Genomic DNA, 22,037 nt, shown 5'->3' on the forward strand with positions numbered 1-22,037 from the left:
TTCTTTGTTGTAGGAGGCTCCTTGTTCATTCTCAGATGCCAAGATCCCTGAAATAACCACACAGAAAACTATATTATTTAAATCACTGCTCGGCCAATCATTTAAGTGCATTGATAGCTAGCTCTTACATCTAGAATTAAGCCATTTACATTATTTTATATTTTACCACAAGGCTCGTGGCCTACCAACAAGATTCCAACTGGCAGCTCACATCTTTCCCATCTTGTAGCTACATGGTGTTTCACTGACTTCACTTTTTTTCTCTCAGCATTCAGTTTAGTTTTCCCATGCTATAGGTTCAAAGAAGTTTCTTTATTCATTAACCAATAAAAGCAATATATATATACAGAAGGACTTCCCATATCATCTCCCCTTTTCTATCTAAATAAAAAGGAAGGTTTTAACTTTAAAATAGTAAAATTACACATAGCAAGACAGGTATCAAGCAAAAATTACAGTTACAATATTTACATATACTTTATCTTTTATCATAACTAATGAAATTTATAACTATCTATTATTCAACTCCACCAAAGATTCCAGAGGGATATAAGTAAACAGAACCTAAGTAAACAGAAAGTACACTGTGAGCAACTTCCAAAACTAGAATTTGCAGAGACATCTTGCTGCTTGGACAGTCACTCAAAGTTCTTTTTAATTGTTGGAGCATCCATTCAGCCTACAGACCCATAGTATCCAACAGACATTTCCATGAAGCAGGAAATTTGAATAGCTGTTCTGCCTTGTAATGGTAAAGTCTATCAGTTGCTTTCTTCTGTGTCCTGCAGAATGACTGGCAGACTCCTTCATATAGCAGGAGCCCCAAGGACTATGCTACCTTTAGGTAAGTTCAGCAGTCATTTCTCTGTAGTCCTGCATGTCCTGTTCATACAGCATAGCATCAAACAGTCCAGGAAAGAGCAGTTTTTTACTCAAATGGCCAGTGAACACCATAAAGAGCCTTCTCAGTGCCCATCGTTCTCTTGAAGTAGCTTGGTGCTTCTAGGAGCAGATGTGTTTCACTGTCATGAAAAGTCCTAAGTTCTTAAACATTTTAAAAGACACATTCTGTAGTCTTTAAAAGGTTTAAAATATATCTCTGTACATCTAGAAAATTTAACTAACAAGACTACAAGCTTGACTATTATGGATGATCATCTATTAACCTACTATTCTTAATTATACATTTTTAAAAGGGCGGGACAAACACGATACCTTAATCAAGATCGGAAATACATATACACAGTATAACAAAATTGTTCTTAAATTTGCATCAATAAATCAAGATCCATACGAATGCAAATCTCTATAGCATTTGTTATCCATGTCAGCAGTTTTGTGTGCCTTAAACCTAACAACTATTGAGTGTAAAAGGAAGCCGACAAATAATATTGCCTATTAACTTTATTTTTCTACCTTCGATGTGCAGTGCTTTCTTTAATCTGAATGATCTATTGCTCTAATGTTTATATTATAGTTTTCCATATTACTCCTTTTTGCTCACTTGACTATGCTCACACGTTTTATTTTCAAATATATATCAAATGAAAGCTTTTATCATTTTGGAAGGCCTCTGTTTTCCAGGTTGTTCATGATTTTCTCCCTCACTTCCCTGATTTGTACCTAGGAAGCATTGCTCATAGGAAAGGGTATGAAACTAACTCTCACCATCATTAACTCATAGACACAATTGTAAAAGAGAAAAGGATACAGTATCCTAACAATAACTAAAGAGATTAGTGTTGCCAAGGACTATAAAAATGACCATATTTTGTAATCTTCATAGTGTCCCATTCAATTTACTTTTGTATGACTCTTCCGAATGTCGGGTACATTGTGGGAGATTATTGTAGATATCCATAACTCAAAAGACCTGATGAACTCCATGGTTGCTGCTCTAGTAAATGTGGCATTGTCACTGGAATGGATCAGCAACCTACCTAGTGCTTTATATGTGACTGTTAGACTAGTAATAACATTGATTTCAGTTTTCATCGGACAGTTCACGTTTATGTTGGAAGACTATACTTATCATAATGCCCAACAGCTGTATTAATGTCTACCCCCCTACATGACAGACTCCTATTTATTTGGTCATCTTAATACAGAATACTATACCACCTCATTAAGGATGCCTTGATTGTGTTTGGTTCCAGAAACTTTTGATATCTACATTGAAATATTTATTCTTGTAGTGATGAGACTAGAGAATATAGCACTTGAGGGGAGATTACATTATATATAAACAGCCTTGTGAATGGAGTTGCTGTCTTTATTAAACAAAGCAGAAAGATACCCTTCCTCTTTCTTTCACCTGAGTTTAGAATACAGACAGACACAGTGGGAAAATAAGTCTTCACAAGATATCTCATTGGTCAGCACTTCGGACCTGGACTTTCCAAGTTCTAGAACTCTATGAAATAAATTCACATGTCTTACTTACCCATCATAAAGCATTTTGTCACAGAAGTCTAAATAAATTCAAACACAAAATATTTCTTTTTGGAAATCCTATAGTGAGTTATTAAATCATTTGTAAGGCTTATTATTCTGGGTAGCACAAACAGAAGTTTCTGCCAGGGTACTGGAACTGCCTTTTCCATCCACTATAAGCTGTTGATGATTATGGTTGACCTACCACAGTAAATGATGATCTCTGCAACCTGAAAAGCCTGACAAGAAAACAAATATCCACCCTTAGGAAATGCCACAAATGACTTTATCAACAAAGCACAGCACATGTGTGAAGTTTGAAAATAATTTTAACAGTCAAAACAGAAACTCCATCATCCATATCCATCCTCCCCCAGATCAGCTTGGCCACTGTAAGTCTTACATACATTCTGCTTCTGTGCATCCAAAACTGTTGTTTGCTGCTCTAGAAGTGGTGGGACCTGATAGACATGAGCTGATAAATGAGGCAGACTAAAGTCTCAAGCAATTGCCAACTTTATGCAGAGTATCAGACAATTTATACTTCAGGGATTAAGAGGAAGGAATCAAGTGAATAGCCTGTATAATCACAGAGGCAAACTTCACATGTGGGCAAGTTGCACATAGCAGACAAGCAGCACATGGTGGACAAGCCGTATCGTCCAAGAATAATTCCATATTTTTGAAGAAACTGAGGTGACAAGACTCTTTTCTTGATCATGAGCACTCAGAAATCACTCTTCCAACTATGTTCTTTTAAAATGTTCCTGTATAACCGTTATTTTACTCAAATCTTCTTTCCCTTTCTCATTGACTCCCATGATACCATTTTTTTTTTGTTTGTCTCACATATGAATAAGACCATACAGGTTTCATCATTCTGTGTGTGGTTCATTTAACTTAAAATGTCCTATGAGGTTTTAAAATGGTAGAATTTCATTTTTTATGGACTAACTAACTTGTTTTCTGCTCTGTACGCATTACTATTTTCATCTGCTCATTTGTTGATGAATAAAAGTTGATTTGATTTCTTCAATGTTATCAAAAGCACTACAACAAAAATTGGATTACAGATATCCATTGAAAAACTGGATAATTTAAAATAAAGGGATGAATTCACAGATCATGTATTGACTATCAAATGAAATAAAAACAAATTAAGTAATTTAAATAAACCCATAAAAACCAATGGGAAAGAAAAACAAATTTAAAGTCTCTAAACTTAAAAAATTCTGGAATCAGAGAGACACAGTTTCAAAGAACAAACAACACTTGTGCCCCTGAAATTATCCTGTAAAACAGGAAAGAAAGTGATATATCAAAATTGTTTTCATGAATCCAGTATTATTCTGATACAAAAACTAGACAAAGATCTAGTTTTTTTCAAGAGAAAAAAAAGTACAGATCTGATGTCGGATGCCCTTCTGTATATGTGCTGTTTTTATTGGTCAATGAATAAAGCTGTTTTGGTCAGTGGCTTAGTAGAAAAAAGCCAGGCAGGAAATCAGAACAGAGATAAAGAGAGAGAAGGTGGAGTTAAGGAGGTACCATAGCTGCTGAAGGAGAAGGACACTGAAACCTTGCCTGTAAGCCACAGCCTCATGGCAATACATTAATAGAAATGAGTTAATTCAGGATATAGGAGCTAGCTAGGATTTGCCTATGCTCTTTCCCAAGTGGTGCTGTAATTAATATAGTTTCTGTGTGATTATTTGATTTCTTCAAGGAATAAATAGTGTACTATTTCAGTAGTACAACTGTGTATACATTCAGTAGTGTACAGTTTTGTTTCTACAAGTTTATATTTTCTTTTGGTTTCTTGTTGTTGACTTCTAACTTTATCCAATGGTGGTCAGATAGACTACAGCAAATTATTTCATTTTTCTTACATTATTTGAGACTTGATTAATGTCTTTATACTTTATCTAACTTTGAAATAGCCCCATGGTACACTGAGAAGAAAATATATTCTTAGGTGTTTGGGTAGAATAACTTATAGCTATCTATTAAGTACACTGGATCCACGATATAATTGATTCTAATATTTCTTTATTTTCTATCCAGTGGATCTATCTAATGGTGAAAGTTATGTGTCAAAGTCACTCTCATTACTAGACTGAGCTTGATCTATGACTTTAAATCCAGTAGTGGTTGTTGTATGCAACTGGATGAACCTGTATACAGGTCTGAGTGGCCTTCCCTGCCACCCAGGACCATGGTGACATCCAGGCCAAGCTGCAGCTGATGGACATGTCTGGGTCCATGGCCCTACTGCAGCCAGAGTCTGTGTTGATATACATGGCCTGTATTGCCACCAAAAGCCACAAGGATGCTTGGGCTTTGGGCCACCACTTGTGTCTATGTTGGTGTCTGAGGGCCAGACCTCCATTGGGGCCATTACAATCTGATAATCTGAGTGGTTTGCACTGCCACCTGGGGCCATGGTGACATCCTTGCCCAAGCTTCTGCCAAGGAACATGTCTGGGTCTGTGGCCATATAGTAGCCTAAAAGGTCTGTGTTAATGTCCCTGGTTCCTGATACCACCAAGGGCCATGCAGATACCCAGAGTCTGGTCAATACCCTGAGATCATTTTGGTGTCCAAGAGTCATGCTACTGCCAGGACCGTGCTTATCTCAGTGACGTGCACAGTTATTGGGGCCTTGATAACATCTGGGCCTGAGCAACTGAGGTCTGTGTTGTTCTATGTAGCCCATGTTATCATAGGAGGACATAGGAATCATGTATGTCTGAGGGTCATGCTGAGCTGGCCAAGGGAGAGCTGGTCCTGTCCCTCACTGACCACTATATCAGAAGAACTGGCCCCACCCTCATGGAAGAACTGACCCCACACTTGGGAGAGATGGTCACACCCTAATTGAGGGTCTAGGAGAGCTAGCCCAGATGGCACGACCATAGTAGAGCTGTTTCTGCCTTTTGCCTAAGTGAGGTAGTCTCAGAGGACTGGTATAAAACACACACAAAGAGACACACACATAGAGATACACACACACACAGACACACAGACACACACACACACACACACATATATATATTTTACCATTTTATTACATAGTCATGGCTCCCCTCCCTATCTATTTTACAGCCAGGGAACATAACTTAGTCCCTTTCTCTCCCCTCAAAGGTCATCTCAGTTGTTGTTAGGGATTTTCTGGAGCAGACCATGCTAACTGCTTCCAAACTAGCAAAAGCAGGTGATGTAGAAGGAATGGCAGATCTTCAGATAAAGGATGATCTGAGGGCTCATAATAAACTAAGCAGATGGCAAAGATCCGGTGCTTAAGGCAGCCCTATGATGATAGCATGTATCTTTGGAACAAGCTATGGAATGTGAGGAAGCCTCTGTAACATACAAAACAATGTTATACACTTTTGGAGTCTCTACTCCTAAGCTTTCTACCTAATTTCTATTTCCGTCTCTGAGGAGGTAACCCTAACAAGTGTTAGGAAATCTGAGTGATTATCTGTCTTTTTCAGCAAAATGGGATGGCTGGGTTTGGCAATGGGGCTACTGATTTGTAGGAGTGAACTACTGCCTGGTACTGTAAATGTGGTCAAGAACCCAGACTTGAGAAAGTTGAAGCCCCAGGGTTAGCGTCTCCTACTATTTGCTAATTGAACATGGTATCAAACTACCTTCTAAATACATATCTTTATGCCTATAGATTTGTGTAGCTCTCAGCTCTCATCAGTGGACAAAACAGAGACAACCTGTCAAAGAGGAGAGAATAAAAAGGTGTCTGGATATCTATTTCAAACTTGCTGCTCAGGACACATCATGGAAGACAGCAGACATTCCAAGGGCCAGAGCTGGGAAGACCTGCTGCTATGAAGGGGCATCTTTCGGAAATAACCACAGCCAAGCACTTGTGAACTCACCTCAGCTGCCTCTTTCTGTTGAAGACCTGCACAGGAGTGGTTCCATTAACATTTTATCATGGAAAGGGAAAGGGCTCATGAGGCCTCATTTCTCTTCCCAAAAGGCTATTGACAGTCAGTGGTGACTATGAGGTTGTTATTTTCTTCAGTGATAAAATCATGTGTGATGTGCAAATGCTTGAATAAACTGTTTTCCACACTGCTCATGCAGGGAACTCTATTAAAAACCCAGTGGGTTACATACACAAAAGAATAAAGAGATGAGAATAGAAAGGGAATGCATTGGGAAAGAAGATTTATTTCCTTTCTTTCCTTTTTGCTTTTTTAAAGGAGGGGAAGCGAGATGGAATAATAGGGATGAGAAGGGATACAATTCATTACTTGCAACTATGAAACTGTAAAAGAAAAACAAAAAAAAATTAGGGTAGGCAAAAGTCTTGGCTCTAGAGGGATTCCCAGGTATTTAAGGGGATGTCCCCAGCAAGGTCCTTGGGCAGCAGAGGAGAGAGTGCCTGAACTGGCCTACTCCCATAATCACACTGATGAATATCTTGCATATCACCATAGAACCTTTCACCCAGCGATGGATGGAGATAGAGACAGAGACCCACATTGGAGCATTGGATTCAGCTCCCAAGGTTCAGATGAAGAGCAGAAGGAGGAAGAACATGAGCAAGGAAATCAGGACTGCGAAGGGTGTGCCCACCCACTGAGATGGTGTGACTGATCCAATGGGAGCTCACCAGCTGGACTGGGACTGAACAAGCATGTGATCAAAGCAGACTCTCTGAATGTGGCTGACAATGAGGGCTGACTGAGAAGCCAATGATAATGGCACTGGGTTTTGATTCTACTTCATGCACTGGCTTTTTGGGAGCCTAGTCTGTTTGGATGCTCACCTTCCTAGACCTGAATGGAGGGGGGAGGACCTTGGACTTCCCACAGGGCAGGGCACCCTGACTTCTCTTAGGATTGGAGAGGAAGGGGTGAGGGGGAGTAGGGGGGAGAGGGATATGGGAGGATGGGAGGAGGTGGAAATTTTTAGTAAATAAATAAATGAAACAAAAAACAAAAAGAAAAATAAAATGAAAAAAAGAAAGTTAACTGTTTTCTTGTAGACAATAAAACAGGAGTGTCTAGACACACCAACTATTTTCACATATTTATTCCTACCTGTTATTATTGACAAAACATTTCAACATGTTTGAAAATCCATGTGCAGTCCCTGCGTGATGAAGCAATCTTCTCTTGTTGTTGATTTGCTATTGCTGTAGTTACAGTTTATGGTTTTGAGGATAGAAGCAGACTTTGCATGGGCAAGCAAGGTAGTCTTCCCTTTTACACCTCTTTTTACTCATAAAACATGATCCTTCATTAGTAGGCAACCAGAAAAAGACTGAAACAAGCAATTAGTAGCATAAATCAATTGAATATTTCTCACATGTGCTCACAGCACTAAGCTCCTTAAACAATTTTGTGATATAGAAATTATCACATTTATTTATGCAGCGAAATATTTTAGTTTAGAAGCTCTAGATGGTTGAGTGTACACAGTGTTGTATCAAAACAACAAAACTGAAATTCAAAGACGTATCACTGAAAAGTCATCACGTATTTTTATAGTTATATTTGCAGATGAAATATGAAATGCTGGGGGGATTGAATTAGTTGTTAAGGGGACCCAGTTCAGTTCCCAGAAACTGCATCAGGCATCTGCTTCTTGCTTGTGACCTGAGTTCCAGGTGATCTGATGCATTCTTCCGGCATCCCCTGGTGCCTATGCAGGTATGCCACAAACATAAATAAGAATGAAAATAAATCTTTAAATATGCATAAAATGTGTGTATCTCTTTCTTATACCTTGAGTTGGTTAAATTTGTAAATGTGGGTGTTTACATTTATTTCTCTAGAACGTCCTTTCATATCTCATTTTTCATATGACTGTTTTGTGTTCAAGCAAGCAAGTTGATTTTCACGTATGTGTCGCTAACCTTCCTCAGACTAATTTACCTAACAAACAGTAGTGAGATATAGAAAAGAACGACAATTATGAGCCCTTGACTGCACAAACCATTCTAATTGTTAAGACTCATTTTTTGGTTGCCATGTAGAATTTAACAGCCACAGCACAGACAGAAACTGTGTTTTATACTCCTTAGTCATGTCCATATTAAAAGTTGCTTTTTCCATCGGGCAGCTTTACATATCTATCACTACTGTGTGCCAGCCTGCTATGGAAAGGGTTTGTTGAAATGCTGTCTTTCAGTTGTTTTGTTTCATTTTAAAGATTCGGATTGCCCTGAATCAGATGCTTTGGACTAGTCTGTCTGAGACGGCTGAACCTGTCGCATGTACCTGGGATGGTTTCTTCATCATTGGTGGACTTGCTCTTTGCTTGATTCATTTTCTGTACACTTTGGGGCAAATGCTTTACACAGAGGAGTCAAGAGATGACTTTTCACCCTTCATGGTTTTTATTTTTTAAAAGACTATGCTCAACAAGTCTTTTAAAGAAAAGACACAAACAGCTTCCCTTCTTGCAAAGAACGAACTTCTTTCCCTCTCCCTCTCCCTCTCCGTCTCCCTCTCTCTCTCTCTGTAGCTGCACTACATAGAACTAAAAATGCTGGTGTTTTCTGCTTGGATGCAAACCAATCATTTATCTGGACACTCCTGAAAAGACTTAATTTGCTCAACTGGTCAGTATTCTGCCTCTGTTAAAGGATCCCTAGCACAACAGATTTTCCTTTTAACGCACGTTTCTCCCCCTAAGCACCCACCCATGCCACCTCCAGCATCCTCAAGTAAGAACTGGCTGCTAACCCCTCCCCTGCAAAGCCTTTGCCCTCCCTCAAGCCATTGTTAAATCGCTAGCTACCACCAGTGTTGAATCTCTAACCCAAGGCTCATATTTGCCTCAAATCAATACTAAGCAGGGAGACAGACAACCGGTTTGTTTCGCCACCTTTCTTGGCAGCATGAGGTAATGCTGACCTATTGAGGACTTCTGACAGATATTCAGAAAACCTCAGTGGTGAGAGATGAGGAATGTCCCAGCGCAGCCTGGCAGCAGAGGCCAGCCTCCCTCACACCAGGCTTTGGAAGAGCTCAGGGAGAAGAATGCTCAGTGTTTCAATTCAGAGCAGGATTTAACCGCTCCTTGACAAGCCATCTAGATATTTGCTGTGCTTGGCACCAGAATGTGTCTTTTTCACTGCTCCCTACAATTCAGAAGCGTTTCACTGTTATGGTAACGTTTCTTATTATCTGAAGCATGTGTGTGCCTCTATGTGTGTTTGTGTGTGCATGTGTCTGTGAGAAAAACTGAGAGAATATGAAAATAAAAGTAAATCGAAGAGAAAAAGAATAAGGAGACGTTAATATGGTTGAGATGCATCACTTTCATGGGTGAAACTGGCAAAGAAGAAATTAAAAGCATATTTAAATGACTTATAAGGTGTCAAGGCAGATTTCAATTTGTATGCAACTATAGTTGAGGTCTTCATATAATTACTGTACAAAGACTCCTTATCATGTAACTCACTATACTTGGTGACAAAATATTGTTAATCAAAGGAGATAAGAAATACAACACTCAAGGAGGTGATCAACTAAGACAGTACATACAAACAATCGCATTACACACACATCCATCTCTATATAACAAAACACACCTCATATGTGTGTGTGTGTGTGTGCATAGTTAAACAAGACTGTGCCCTGATTCTGTGCTCTAAAACAGAATTGGTAAGCTAATAGTCTGCAGAGGTCTCATTTGCCTTTAACAACCATGAATAAAGGTTTAGATATTTGAAGTTCTACAGATTTCCAGAGAGTTGGCATGGCAAAAAAAAAAAAAAAAAAAAAAAAAAAAACACTTTGTGGAAGAAGAGCTAAAATGTGAGGTTAAACATCTTCTTTAGTTGAAGGGAATTTTGTTCAGCTGTGAGGAAAATTAAAATTATTGAAAGGAAAATAGTACAACTAGAGCTCATTATATTACATAAAATAAGTCAGACCCACACAGATACATGCCACATGTGTTCTATATGTATCAAGTTTCCTTGACAGACTTTCTTTGGACTGTAAGCCCCCAAATAATAACACAGAGACATTTATTATTAATTATGAAAGCTTGGCCTCAGCCTAGCCTTGTTTCTAACCAGCTCTTATAATGTAAATTAACCTGTTTCTATTAATTTTTGTTCTGCCACATGGCACTTTACGTCTCCTCTGTTCTGTACGTCTAAATCCCTCTGTGTCAATAGGTTTAATCCTACCTCAGAGTCTTTCTGAGCTCCTCTTTCCTGCCTAACTATTGGCCATCCAACTTTTTATTAAACCAATCAGAAGGCACCTTTGACAGAGATACAGCTTCACTATATATATATATATATATATATATATATATATATATTACACACACACATATATATGCAAGTACACATGTATGTATTAAAATGCCTTTATCAAAAATAAATGATCACCTTGGAGGTGACTCTTCATGAGGAAAAGAACATGTTTCACAAGTGTGAGAACTTTAGTTTGCACTTCCAGACTGATACCCAGTTTAAAAAAATACCTGTAACCATTCTTGGTGCTTCTTAGCTAGCCAGTCTAGCCAAGATGGTAAGTTCCAGGTTCAATGACATACTCCATATCATAAAATAAGGCAAAGAGCTATGGAACAAAACACAAGACACAACCATTGGTTTCCACATGTATCTATACATGTATATATGAGTGGGTATATGTAACATACATGCACATATACAGTAACACAACACAACACACACACACACAATACCATCATTGTCCTAGCTAATATTCTTTGTCAATTTGACACAAACCAGAGTCATTTGAAGGAGTCTTGATTTGGGGATTGCCCAGGTAGAAGTTATCCTCTGAGGAACAATCTTGATCATCGATTGATGTAGAAAGCCCAGCCCATTTTGAGGATGACCATCCCGAGTTGTAGGCTATCTCAGAAAGGTAACTAAACCTGAGCCTGCTAGCCAGCCACAGAGCAATATAGCAAGCACCATCCATGATTTCTCCTCAGGTTCCTGCCTTGACTCTCTTCAATAATGGACTTTGGCCTGGAAATGCAGGATAAAATAAACCCTTGACTCCTCTAAGGTGATTTTGATGAGAATGTTGTTTACCACAGCAGCAGCACGAGAACTAGAACAATCAATCACTCTGTATACTAACTTAAAAAATTATGTGAAAAGTCCAGGCAGGAATCTGTGGTTCGAGGAGCAGGAAAGCGAATGTTTGGTATGGTGGAAGAGACAGCTTGTCTGTTGACCTTAATAGCGAGTTACAGGGCAATGGTAGCATTTTCCTGGAACCTGTTCTTCACTCCTATATTTTCCTAAGGAATCCTTTAGAATCACAATGTCTACTTGTTTGACACACCTGAAATGCCAAAAATTGCTTTTAGCTGATGGTTTGGCTCAATGCCAAGAAACCAGAGCATCAAAGAATTCATGAAACTGAACTTCCAGACTGTCCCAGATTTTACTGAATGTGAACAACTCTTAAGTGGCCTGTAATGTATGACTCCAAATTTATTGTATCTCCATGAGAAGCAGTTGTTACTTTGGCTTGGCTACTTACCAGCTCACCTCAATTTAGGGACACCGGAAGACATCTTAGAAAGAATCAGGAAGAAAGATTCTTCATCATCAGGGGTCTACTCTATGAGTGAAAAGGGTGACAATGCAAAGAGCAGTCTGAACATAGATACAGTTCACAGGGCCACCCCACAGTAATGTGAACTAGTCTTCAGTGAAGTTACAGAGGGAAAATTAGTAGCCAGATACTATGAGTCTGCCAAAATTAGGAAATAAAGAGCCAATACATGTGTCATTAGCAAAGTTTTAGCTTAGTTTTCATACAATTGATGACTTTGCAAACAATTAGTAGAGGCAACAGGGTTGCACAGAAAAGATGTTGAACTTATTGGCAATCTAAGTAGGTCAAAGTTTTAGCTATTAATGAACTTGGTGCTATGCCCAAAAGCAAATACTTGGGCCAGACTTAATAGTCAAACACATAAAATGAAAGAAGTCTCAACCAGGTAGTGAATATGCACAGAATGAAAGGAGTAAAGATGATAGCAGAGACATATAGGAAAGTGAGGATTCCAGCAAATAGGAGCCAAGTAAATGAGGCATGCACCAGGCAGCTAAGGGGCTCTCCCAGAAGGTCTAGTACTGTTCTTGTATATTTACCCACTCTGAATTATGGGACTGGTTTAAAAGCTCTTGCAAAGGAATCTTATATTCATAATCTGCATGAAATTTAATGGATAACTTCTGCTCTGCTCACAGCAGCTTGGGGAAATAAGAGCTTTATATAAATTTGTCTAGATGATTTGACACTGATTGAATCAACACATTGAGGGGTGGCTATTGAATCATCACACCATTTGAAGAAAGTTTCTCAATTACTGTAAACAATAATCTATGCTCACTTCTCTACTGGTCAAGATATTTAGAAATAATTTGAATGAAACTACTAGAAGACAGAACTAACATATGATTGTGAGCTGCAGAACAGGCAAAATACTGTCTGTTGAAATAAGAGCGGCAGGGCTGTGTCCCCCGGCACCCGGCCGCCCACATGGCTAGCTTATGTCCCAAAATAATTACACGGAAACTGTATTCTTTTAATCACTGCCTGGCCCATTAGTTCCGGCCTCTTATTGGCTAGCTCTTACATATTGATCTAACCCATTTCTAATATTTTGTGTAGTACCATGAGCTGGCTTACCAGGAAAGATCTTAACCTGCGTCTGTCTGGAGTGGGAGAATCATGGCGACTCCCTGACTCGGCTTCTTTCTCCCAGCATTCTCTCTGTTTACTCCACCCACCTAAGGGCTGGCCTATAAATGGGCCAAGGCAGTTTCTTTATTAAATGAAAGTAACTCCTCCATCATTTCCCCTTTTTCTGTTTAAACAAAAAAGAAAGGCTTTCACTTTAACATAGTAAGATTACATATAGCAAAACAGTTATCAAGCAAGAATTACAGTTATAATATTTATATCTATTTTATCATAACTAAGGAAAACTATAACTATCTATCCATTCTTCAACTCCATCAAAGACTCCAGAAGGATATAATATTACCTAAGTAAACAAGAAATAAGAAACTTCAAACTCTAGAAATGACAGAGACATCTTGCTGCCTGGACAGTCACCCAAAGTTCCTCTGTACCGTTGGGGCATCCATCTTCAGCCTTCAGGCCCATAGTATCCAGCAGACATTTTTATCAAGCAGGAAATTCCAAAGACAGTTCAGTCACTTTTTGCTGTGTCCTGCAGAATGTCTCGCAGAATCTTTCATGAATCAGGAACCCCGAAAAACCATCTCACCTTTAGGCAAGTACAGCAGTCCTCTTTCTGTGGGTTCTCTGTGTCCAGTTTATGCAACAGTCCAGGCATGAGCAGTTTCATGCCCAAATGGCTATCAAACTCCATAAGGAGCCTCTTCGATGCCCATCTTCTTCTTGAAGTAGATTGGTACTGCCAGGAGCAGACGTATCTCACTATAACAGTCCTAAGTTTTTAAAACATTTAAATGCCATATTCTGTAGCCTTTGAAAGATATGAAGAATGCCTATCTAACTGAAATATATCTATGCTCATCTAGAAAATCTAACTAGCACGACTACAAGCTTTACTATTATCGATGATTATCCATTAGCAACCTATATTTCCTAATTATACATTACATTTTTAAATGAACTACACAATCACAATACCTTAATCAAGATCAGAAATACATATACACATAACAAAATTGACCTTATAATCCATACCAATGCAAATTATTTATATCTATATCATATCCCCCTTTAAATGTAAAAGAACATTTATAAACAATATTTGGGAACATGGGTGCAGTTTTTTTTCTCTCCAAACTGCTTCCTGCCGAATGGGGGCGCTGTATTCAGATCTTTCATGGTGTAACCTGTGTGTCAGGGTCATCTCAGTCGGCAGTTGAGTGAAGTAATTTTCTGAAGGTGTTCACAGCAACCTTTCAGGAGGGCGTGGTCTATCATACCATATTGGGATAGACGAAATCCACAGGGTCGCATCCTCTGTGAAAACAAAAGAAGACCCTCTCCAAAGCATCATATCCTTAGACCCATATTCTGAAATCATAATACCCTTATATCCATTCTGGTTTAGCTTGGCAGCCCATATAATGAAATGTCTCTCTGTACTTAGCTCCTTTACAGTCAAAAATTTTAAAGAAAACACAATAATAGAAAGAATCCAGACTCTCTGTGAATTTTCCATTTTTACGTGGCTTATTTTTCTTTATTTCTTTTAATTTATAATTATCTGTACTCTGTCTCTTTAAAGACTTTACCCTTTTTAAGACATTAACTTTATTCTTTATATATATATTTTTCTCTCTCTCAAGCCTACGTACATTCATCCAACAGTGTCTGAATCAGTTCTATTGTGAATCTGTAATTTTTTTAGTATCCAGGAGCACTTTGTTTTGTGCTTTTAAATCGCTAAGCGCTTAAGAATCTAAGCTGTGACATTCCTAGGTCAAAAACAGGTACTGCCTGCTTGCCCCGCCCAGTCCAACATGGCGGAGCCGCTTGTGCCTCTGATCCTTGCACATTGCACCAGTAGCGTGGTGGAGCTGCTTGTGCCTCTGAGCCGTTTGGTGCCCCTGAACCACTCACAGTTCCAGGTACACAGTAGTCCACATTGCCATCAAGCAAGCCATAGCACTTTACTCCAAATGCTCCATTCAAAAATTCTGTCTCCCGCAGGAGCCAGACAGAGATCGCAATGGCGGCACAGCCCAGAAAGCCGGCATTTTAAAACAGCCAGTTTTTTCCTGTTGCTGAGTCAGGACAATTTCTTTGCCGCACGCAACCCACAAACAGCAAAAATCTGTCTTAAATTCTCTCTGTATCCTTTTTAAGCCCTCTCAGGTTTTACGTGGAGTTCATTAGCATGTTGGGTGCCACTCTGTTGTAATATGAACGGCAGGGCTGTGTCCCCCGGCACCCAGCCGCCCGCATGGCTAGCTTATGCCCCAAAATAATTACACGGAAACTGTATTCTTTTAATCACTGCCTGGCCCATTAGTTCCGGCCTCTTATTGGCTAGCTCTTACATATTGATCTAACCCATTTCTAATATTTTGTGTAGTACCACGAGCTGGCTTACCAGGAAAGATCTTAACCTGCGTCTATCTGGAGTGGGAGAATCATGGCGACTCCCTGACTCGGCTTCTTTCTCCCAGCATTCTCTCTGTTTACTCCACCCACCTAAGGGCTGGCCTATAAATGGGCCAAGGCAGTTTCTTTATTAAATGAAAGTAACTCCTCCATCAACTGTCTTTAAAATAAGATAGTCAAAATTCTATATGCAGATTAATTTTTAAGGAAATTAAAGAAAATCTAAATGGTCCTAGGTGTGTAGCATTTTTATTGATTTAAAACTTTAATATTGCAGATGGATGTGGTATGATACCAATTCTACATTTCTTTTCCTAGAATTTTACTGAATTTTAAATTTTACTGTATTTACATTAAAATTTTCAATTTTATCGAAAATTAAAAAGTGTACATAGCATAAACATGGGAATATAAAAGGTCAAAATAAACAAAAAAAAATCACTGAAAAGTACTGTGCTTCTTAGCACACTGAAATATGTATATACCTACTCAAATTCTTGATGACTGTACTGTGCTCCGAAGTAGCACATACTGTAAACCTGAAGCTAACATCTATTCTACTTTGTGGTACTTTACATGTATAACCATTTGAATGCATAGTCAAACAATGGGACGTATGGATCATATTATCATATGAATTCATCTCACAATACGTCAGAATTCCACCCTGTTGGAACATAGTCCAGAAATGAAGTCACGTGTGGAGGATTCTAAGAAAACATGACAAGCGTCTAAGACACTCTAAGAAAACATGACAAGCGTCTAGTGACTTACGTTTCTTCAAAACAGGGAATTGGTCTTGGAATCTGTTTGGCTGCTCCTCCCAGGCACAGGGGCTAGGGGTGAGTTTATTTCAGATTATTCATCATTGCTTGCTGCTGTTATTCAATCAAATGTTTAAACTATGCTTTATATTCAGCTGTGAAATAAAACATGCTTTTACTGCATATAGTTTGTCCTTGCATTTGTACAGCTTGAACTCGTGAGAACTTTACTTATGTGACCTTTCTTAACCCTCAGGATAAAAATTGTTTGAGGCTCTGAATAATGTCAACTGCTGCCTGAGACTGTAGTTTGCTCATTTTTCAAATCCATTCTCCTAGGTCCCACTACCTCTAGGGTGATGAGACACCACAGATGAATTATCCTCCTAAAAGCAAACAGTAGGACAACAACAAAAAAATCTAAAAGAAAACATTCTTTAAAAAAAAAAAGGCCGGGTGGTGGTGGCGCACGCCTTTAGTCCCAGCACTCGGGAGGCAGAGGCAGGCGGATCTATGTGAGTTCGAGACCAGCCTGGTCTACAAGAGCTAGTTCCAGGACAGGCTGACAGGCTCCAAAACCACAGAGAAACCCTGTCTCGAGAAAACCAAAAAAAAAAAAAACCTTCTTGGAGCAATGCTTAGGCCAATTCTTTAAACACAAAATCATAATCTATCAATGCACCAAACTTTTCTAATAACTGTAAATAACATCCCGGAATGAGCTCTAGTCATTCTTCTATTTCTAACTATAGGTTAGATTTTCAGGTGCTCTAGACACGTGGAATTATACAAACAGTGGAAACTCTCATGCATCTGGTTTACCCAATGCTACTTTGACACTGAATGAGTCAATCAATTTTAAATAATATATACTATACTATTTATGTTAATAGGACAAAATTTGGTCCCTGACTTTAAATTTTGTGAATGAAACTATTATCCATATTCTAATGTGTTTGTTAACAGAAATTTTATATAATAATATGTTTTATCAATTCTTTGAGAATGTCATAAAATGCATTTTGATCATATTCAGCCCCTTCCATCACTTTTTATTTTGTGAACAATTTATTCCATCATTTTGTTTTCTCTTCTCCATTCCTCCCTCCATCCCTCCTTCCTTCCCTCTTTACCTCTCAAATTCATAGCCTCCTAGTTTTTATTATAGTTGTTATGCATGCATATAAAGAAATGTATACATATGTGTTTATATACACTTACATGGACAAATATGCAGTCTGCTGACTCCATTCTCTGTTGCCTGCATTTATATGTTTCTAGGAATGATTCATATTCGATAACCAATCAGTGAGCTTATATTTAAAAAAGACTAACATTCCTCTCTTAGTATATATTAATTAATTTTAACTCTTCATTGAATGTAGCTACAAATATTCTCTGTACCATTGGTCCCCTGGGATTGGGTATTCTCTACCTGCATGTTCTTGAAACCATTTATGATATAACCACTTTGAGGCTTAGTATTAATTACATACTCTTTGGCCTATTAGTTCAAGCTTCTTATTAACTAATTCTTACATCTTAAATTAAACCATTTCTATTATTTTATATTTTACCATGAGTATTGTGGTTTGTTACCTCTTGTTTCTTGGGTGGTTACATGGCATCTGCCTGACTCTGCCTTTTTTCTCCCTGTATTCAGTTTAGTTTTCCTGCCGACTATATTCTGCCTGGCCATGTGTCCTGGAAGTCTGTCTGGACTTGATAGCTTTCTGTAAAGATACACGTTTTTCATTGCGGGCCATTTAATGGCACAATTAAATAAAAGTACACTGGTTCCCCACACATCTTTCTTTAAAGAATGTTGATGTTTCTAACATCCAGCAACTCCATTATTTTGTCTGTATCAATTTGCTGATGATAATTTAAAGATCCTTATATTGCAGAAGATTTGAGACCTACACTTAAAACAGACAATGAGAGTAGGAAAGGGGACTGGAGTGCAGCTTAACTGAGTGTCTAGTATGTAAGACACCCTCATTTCAATCCCCAGTACTGCATTCGTAGAGTATGAGAGTGTACAACTTTCATCTTAGCACCAAGGTACAGGCAGAAGTACGAGAAGCTCAAGGTGATCTTCAACTACACAGAGAATTTGAGGTCACCCTGTGTTAAATGAGAGGCTGCCTCAAATAGTCATAAGAACTGTATATACACAAGCAATTTTTGAGCAGGGAGTTGAAGAAAGCCTTTTCACTGATGAAAAATGAAATGGCATTAAATCATTGAATCTGGCAAGGGAGACAGTAACACATTAACTTCTAAGTCCTTTGTGGTGGAATAGCAAAGATGTTCATTTGTGGCTAAGAAACAACATAGGCTTTTGTAAAGATTAAAATACCCCTTGCTTTCCCCACTTTTCCTTTATACCACTTGCATCCTGCTATTTTGTTCTCGTGGTCCCTTGCCTGCCCACCTTTTGCTTTTCTAGTTTCTGCCATTCCTTAAGGTTAGACTTGCATCTGAAAATTCGGAGGCAGAAAATCACAGATACGGAAGAATGCATGGCCTTTGTTTTTCTGGGTCTGGCTTACCTCACTCAATGTAATATTTCTGAGTTCAGTCCCTTTACTTGCAAATAACACGATTTCATATTCTTTACAGTTGAATGACTCTTGTAATGTACAGTATACCACATTTTCATTATTCATTCATCATTTGGGGGAGGGGAAGGTTGGGAGGGGAGGGGGAAGGAGAACATGAGAGGTTGGGATGGTTGAGTTTGGGGAAAGACAAAGAAAGAGATATCTTGATTGAGGAAGCCATTATAGGGTTAGCAAGAAATCTGGCAATATGGAAATTTCCAGGAATCCACAAGGACGACTCCAGCTAAGAAACTAAATAATAGTGGAGAGGGTACCTGAACTGGCTTTCCCCTGTAATCAGATTGATGACGACTTTAATTGTCATCATAGAACCTCGATCAAGTAAATTATGAACGCAGATGCAGAGATCCACAGCTAAGTAGTCGGCCAAGCTCCCAGAGTCCAGTCAAAGAGAGGAAAGAGCAAAAATATGAGCAAAGGTGTCAATACCATGATGTGGAAGCCAACAGAAAAAGCTGACTTGAGCTATGGACTGATAGCTGGGGAACCTTCACAGGACTGAAATAGAACCTCTGAATGTGAGTGACAATTGTGTGGCTTGGGCAGTTTTGGGGGACACTTGCAATGGTACCAGTATTTATCCCTAGTGTATGAACTGGATTTTTGGAGTCCATTCCCTATGGAGGAATGCCTTCCTTAGCCTAGGCACAGGGGCAGGGCCTTGGTCCTGTCTTAACTTTATAAAACAGACTTTGTTGATCCCCATGGACTGCCTCACCCTCTCTGAGAAGTGGAAGAGGACATGGCGGCTGGGGAGGGAAAGTGAGGGAAGTGAGAGGATGGGAGGGAGAGGGAGCTAGAATTGGTATATAAAATAAGAAAAAAAAAAGATTGTTTTAAGAAAAAAGTCAAAAAAAGAAAAATGTAAATGATTAAAATGCTTGGAAAAACTTATTGCGGGGTGCCCAAGCCCAATTAATACATCTGTAACACAACTCTTGTACCTTATGCTCAGGAAACATCAAAAGAGGGTAGAAAGATTTTAAAAACCAGGGGACCCGGAAATTTGTGAGATTATGTTTCCTAGAAATTCCTGGTAAGTTTGACCCCAAATACCTCAACATATGGCTACTTAAACAAGCTCTGAAGAAGTACATCACCAGCAGACAGGCTACTGTGGAGGGAGAGCTCATGAAACACCACATATAGATAAGAAAATACTGGCAACTAAACAATACTGAAGCCTGAGAAATATACTTCCTCAGGAATGAATTTCTTAATTGATTATCCAATACTAAGTAGTTAGCCCTGAAACTGTAAACAAAAAAATAACACTAAATGAAGAAGATTGTATTTATGTGTTAATATATTTATCAGTGTTTTATTTATTTATTTATTTATTTTTGTTGTTGTTGTTGTTGTTGTTTTAATAACAATTAAAAAGAGGCCATGAATTTGGGGTGGAGTAGAGAGAATACATGGGAAGAGTTAGGGGGAGAAATGGGAAGTAGAAAAATTATCTGATCATATTTTAATAAAAAGTAAAATGAAAAAGATTAGAATAGCCAACCATTAGTATAAGTAAATGTTGAGAAAGTTTCTTAGATTACTTAAAGCACCATAACAGAACTTCTAATCCATCAAATAGGCTTCTAAATAAATGAATCCTAGGAAGCTTATATAACCCTCACATTTTCAGCCACACTTTGAGTTTAGATTCATCTATTGTAGTTTTTTTATCTGAATATGTAGTCAATAGCTTTCAACAGAATTTGGCACAGTTTTGTACCTATGAAATTATTACGATAATCCCTGTTGTTTAGCCTTTGTGTCTTAAGGGCAAGAGTGGATTTTAAAGTTGTCTTGAGAAATGATTTTAAGATGTGCTTGCAGAGCAGCCATGAATAATGACTCTAGTCTTGGAAGTTTATCCTAAGTAAACTCTCTACTAGAAGAATAAGCAAGCAGTCAAGGATACAGCAATTGAACAACTTTAGCGATCAGAATTTTAATGTTGCTTAAAGATAACAAGAAGCCTACAGTTAAGAGCTGCTTGTTTATTAATTCTTCACTTAGATGACCCCCTTCTCGCTGTCTTTCTGTGCTTGCTTCTCCAAGGTTCTCTTTCCTCTTTAGACTTAGCCTCACAAGATTCATGGACTCCAGCAATCCCAGGACTTTCAAGCAGAGTGAAATGCTGGAAAACAGGTAAGGACAATTATCTTCATTTATCTTTGTTTTAAAAACTAGCAAGGTTTACTAGTATTCCTTTTGATGCTCTTTCCCTTGAGGGACCAAAATTGCCTTATGCTCCTTTATATAACACAGATTCTGGCAAGAAGCTGATCCATCATTCCCTACAGCTGGAAACAGACCCAGCCCAGCCAGATGGGCATGGTTGCTCAAGGGAGGTTGGGAAAACTCCTGCCTAGAAAAACTGGAAATTGCTTAAATGTCATGCTTTCTAGGAAACCATTTTTTTACACTTAAGTATATACCCTACACTGGACATTATTTAATAGAATTGTGTGCAAATATGTATTAAGTCTCTGGGCTTTAAGTGTTAGCACCAGCTCAGATCTGAGATCAGCTGTTACAGAGGATAAATGGCCTTGCCTCTCCTTGTTCCCCCCAAAACAAAGCCTAAAATATGTTTGTGATTTTAATTTAGATTTTAAAACAATGGAACATAAGTCAATCAAAGCAACAACATTGTAACCCCAAGAATTGTTGACTATAAGAATATTTAAGTTCTTAATGGTCTTAAATTATATTTTATAGAGCTGATTTAACCAATTGAATCAATAAATATTAGGATGTAGTAGTACAAGAAATTCTATTTCAAGTAAATAAACCAGTCATAAATAACATCCTAACAATGAAAAACTTCTTGAAAGATCAAATAATTGTTCATGTATAAAAGCAACAAGGGAAGACATTTAAGAAGAAAGTTGCCCACATCAGTTCTGTACTGGGGCAGACAGAACATGTAGCATGAATTCTAATTATTCTTAATAATAAAAACCTGGAGTCAGATATCTGGGTAAATGCTGAAAGAACTGAGAAGTAAAGAAGCCAGTCACTAGAGAGACTTCTTACCTCTACCGAATTCTCAAACTGAAAAGGTTGAATTCTTGTCCCTTCTCACCTTATAT

The sequence above is a fragment of the Chionomys nivalis genome, chromosome 3 (genome assembly GCF_950005125.1).
Source record: "Chionomys nivalis chromosome 3, mChiNiv1.1, whole genome shotgun sequence".
In the NCBI taxonomy this organism is placed as follows: Eukaryota; Metazoa; Chordata; class Mammalia; order Rodentia; family Cricetidae; genus Chionomys; species Chionomys nivalis.